The sequence below is a fragment of the Lithobates pipiens genome, unplaced genomic scaffold (assembly GCF_037356315.1).
Source record: "Lithobates pipiens isolate NorthernLeopardFrog02 unplaced genomic scaffold, aLitPip1_a1.2 Scaffold_18, whole genome shotgun sequence".
NCBI lineage: Eukaryota > Metazoa > Chordata > Amphibia > Anura > Ranidae > Lithobates > Lithobates pipiens.
Genome location: NW_027507758.1, coordinates 395,258,460 through 395,262,756, shown reverse-complemented (window position 1 = coordinate 395,262,756; position 4,297 = coordinate 395,258,460). Strand labels below are relative to the sequence as shown.

The 4,297-nt window shown below is 50.3% G+C and overlaps 1 protein-coding gene across 2 annotated transcripts in view; it reads right to left on the bottom strand.

Moving 5' to 3' along the window:
• Positions 1-1,637, bottom strand: part of PHF3 (PHD finger protein 3) — a 160,210-nt gene extending 158,573 nt beyond the window's left edge. Inside the window, exon 1 of one of the 2 annotated variants that reach the window (XM_077487870.1) lies at positions 1,499-1,637. The gene's annotated coding sequence lies outside the window, so the exon portion shown is untranslated. The remainder of the gene's footprint in view (positions 1-1,498) is intronic. The other variant, XM_077487871.1, reaches the window with a different exon arrangement.
• Positions 1,638-4,297: the final 2,660 nt, after the last annotated feature.

Here is a 4,297-nt window from a genome sequence, read left to right as displayed (position 1 = left end):
TGTTTTGTCGGTGGACCTGAACAGGCGCTCCATGTTAGTCTATAGAGTAGGGATATGCAATTGCGGACCTCCAGCTGTTGCAGAACTACAAGTCCTATGAGGTATAGCAAGACTCTGACAGCCACAAGCATGACACCCAGAGGCAAAGGTATGATGGGACTTGTAGTTTTGCAACAGCTGGAGGTCCGCTAATTGCATATCCCTGCTATAGAGCAACGGATGTCAGCGGTGACATGTCCACTGACATCTAACCCGATCCAAAACACTAAAATCAGATGGATGGCCCTACATTCACATCCGTCCCTGTCAGATCGGGTGAGATCTGTTTTCGTCCGATCTCTCTATAGCAAGCAGCCTCTCCACTCAGGGAGCAGAGCCGGCTCAGTGGAGATCAACGGAGAGATCGCCCGCTGAGCTGGAGGACTCCGTGGCGCGGATCCGCCTGGTGTGAATGAGGCCTAAGTGGAAAAACAAAACCCCTTTTCTGACATTTGTTGGTTTCAAGCTAAAATCATTTTAATTTTGCTAGATTACTTAGAACCCCCAAGTTATATATATATATATATATATATATATATATATATATATATATATATATATATATTTCTGTTTTTTAAGTAGATGCCCTAGAGAATAAAATGGTTGTTGCAATGTTGTATTTCACACTTTATTTGCGCAGGGGTCTTTTAAATGAATTTTTTTTTTATTACTTTAACGAATAAAAAAAAAATAAAAAAAACACACAACTAACCAGTAAAGTTAGCCCGTTATTTTTTGTATACTGATAAAGATTTTACGCTGTGGGAATTGTGATCTTTTTATTCTATGCAAAAAAATTGTGAGTCTTGTTTTGGCCGGAATCGTGCAGCTCCAGTGCAAGTGCATTTGCAAAGTGCAGAGTGCATTTGTTTTTAGTAATGCCAGTGCCATGTGTTTGGGGAGTGGGATAGCTGCATTAAGACACTGCCAGTGTTTACCTCCCTGAATGACACGAGGTCATATAAAGAATGTTGCCAGGAGTGTCCAATGCAGGAAAAGCCCTGGTATGAGTGGTGTAGAGGAAGGCCATAGGTGGGAACAGCAGAGCTATGGTGATCGCTGTGCACACACCAGCCTGGGATCACACCATAGGGATCATAGGAACCCAGTACAAACAAGACGTCGTCATGTGTATGGCAGCGTGTCCCCTGATCACATCCCCCTCCTCCTCACCATCACAAACCCATCCACGTACAAGAAGGCCGATTTAGCATGGTGTGTGCCCAGGGTGCTGTGTGCCCAAGCTGCCTTCTCCCACACACACACCCAGAAGTTGCGCACACACGGGCACTGCTCTCACCAGGCCTCACAACATCCGCGGTGACCGCAACTAGAGGAGAAAAAAACAAGCCTAGCAACCTCCATGATCCTCACCCCCTGCACTAGGCCCGTGCCAGCTACCCTCCCCCCGGGTGTGCCCACCGCTGCATTATATAACCCTTGCCCACAGGTCACTTACCGAGGTAGGGGCGGTCACGGCTGACGAGCTGCTCATGTCTACGGCCTCTTTGCCTTGCGCGCTGCTAATCGCGACTGAAATGCGCGTGCACGAGGGACAGTACTCCTCACGTGACTGAGAAAGCCTGCGAAGGGCCTCGGAAGTGCGCGCTCCCGGCTGGGAATACGACGCGCGCTCCCGGCTGGGGCGACAGTGCGCGCTCCCGGGAGGTCTAAAAAGCCAGTAGCGCTGCTGGGTGTATTTATGGCTATGCGTTATCTTGGCCGCTAATTCTCCCTACAGGTCTGTGGTGTCCACAAACGGCACAGGTTTTACCCAACCAGCTACCACAGCCATGTTTTTAGGTTTTCCACCTACATAGCTACCAACTGTCCCTGATTTCGGGGACTGTCCCTGATTTGGAGCAATGTCTCTGATTTTGGGGGACGGCCCCTGATTTGGGGCAATGTCCCTGATTTTGGGGGACGGTCCCTGATTTGGAGCAATGTCTCTGATTTCGAGGGACTGTCCCTGATTTCGAGCAATGTCCCTAATATTGGGGGACTGTCCCTGATTTGGAGCAATGCCCCTGATTTTGGAGGACTGTCCCTGATTTGGAGCAATGTCCCTGATTTTGGGGGACTGTCCCTGATTTGGAGCAATGTCCCTGATTTTGAGGGACTGTCCCTGATTTCGAAGGACTGTCCCTGATTTGAAGCAATGTCCCTGATTTAGGGGGACTGTCCCTGATTTGGAGCAATGTCCCTGATTTCGGGGGACTGTCCCTGATTTGGAGCAATGTCCCTGATTTTGAGGGACTGTCCCTGATTTCAAGGACTGTCACTAATCTTGAGCAATGTCCCTGATTTCAGGGGACTTGTCCCTGATTTCGGGGGACTGTCCCTGATTTCGGGGGACTGTCCCTGATTTCGAGGGACTGTCACTAATCTTGAGCAATGTCCCTGATTTCGGGGGACTGTCCCTGATTTTGAGGGACTGTCCCTGATTTGGAGCAATGTCCCTGATTTTGGGGGACTGTCCCTGATTTGGAGCAATGTCCCTGATTTCTGGGGACTGTCCCTGATTTGGAGCAATGTCCCTGATTTTGGGGGTTGTCCCTGATTTGGAGCAATGTCCCTGATTTTGGGGGACGGCCCCTGATTTGGGGCAATGTCCCTGACTTTGGGGGACGGTCCCTGATTTGGAGCAATGTCCCTGATTTAGAGCTATGTCTCTGATTACGAGGGACTGTCCCTGATTTCGAGGGACTGTCCCTGATTTCGAGCAATGTCCCTAATATCGGGGGACTGTCCCTGATTTGGAGCAATGTCTCTGATTTTGGAGGACTGTCCCTGATTTGGAGCAATGTCCCTGATTTCGGGGCACTGTCCCTGATTTGGAGCAATGTCCCTGATTTCGAGGGACTGTCCCTGATTTGGAGCAATGCCCCTGATTTCGGGGGACTGTCCCTGATTTGTAGCAATGTCCCTGATTGCGGGGGACTGTCCTGATTTGGTGCAATGTCCCTGATTTCGGGGGACTGTCCCTGATTTGGAGCAATGTCCCTGATTTGGAGCAATGTCCCTAATTTCGGGGGACTGTCCATGATTTGGAGCAATGACCCTGATTGTGGGGGACTGTCCCTGATTTGGAGCAATGTCCCTGATTTCGGGGGACTGTCCCTGATTTGGAGCAATGTCCCTGATTTTGAGGGACTGTCCCTAATTTCGAGGGACTGTCCCTGATTTGAAGCAATGTCCCTGATTTAGGGGGACTGTCCCTGATTTGGAGCAATGTTCCTGATTTCGGGGGACTGTCCCTGATTTGGAGCAATGTCCCTGATTTTGAGGGACTGTTCCTGATTTCGGGGGACTGTCACTAATCTTGAGCAATGTCCCTGATTTCAGGGGACTGTCCCTGATTTCGGGGGACTGTCCCTGATTTCGAGGGACTGTCACTAATCTTGAGCAATGTCCCTGATTTCGGGGGACTGTCCCTGATTTTGAGGGACTGTCCCTGATTTGGAGCCATTTCCCTGATTTTGGGGGACTGTCCCTGATTTGGAGCAATGTCCCTGATTTCTGGGGACTGTCCCTGATTTGGAGCAATGTCCCTGATTGCAGGGGGTTGTCCCTGATTTGGAGCAATGTCCCTGATTTGGAGCAATGTCCCTGATTTCGGGGGACTGTCCCTGATTTGGAGCAATGTCCCTGATTGCAGGGGGTTGTCCCTGATTTGGAGCAATGTCCCTGATTTTGGGGGACGGCCCCTGATTTGGGGCAATGTCCCTGACTTTGGGGGACGGTCCCTGATTTGGAGCAATGTCCCTGATTTAGAGCTATGTCTCTGATTACGAGGGACTGTCCCTGATTTCGAGGGACTGTCCCTGATTTCGAGCAATGTCCCTAATATCGGGGGACTGTCCCTGATTTGGAGCAATGTCTCTGATTTTGGAGGACTGTCCCTGATTTGGAGCAATGTCCCTGATTTCGGGGCACTGTCCCTGATTTGGAGCAATGTCCCTGATTTCGAGGGACTGTCCCTGATTTGGAGCAATGCCCCTGATTTCGGGGGACTGTCCCTGATTTGTAGCAATGTCCCTGATTGCGGGGGACTGTCCCTGATTTGGTGCAATGTCCCTGATTTCGGGGGACTGTCCCTGATTTGGAGCAATGTCCCTGATTTGGAGCAATGTCCCTAATTTCGGGGGACTGTCCATGATTTGGAGCAATGACCCTGATTGTGGGGGACTGTCCCTGATTTGGAGCAATGTCCCTGATTTCGGGGGACTGTCCCTGATTTGGAGCAATGTCCCTGATT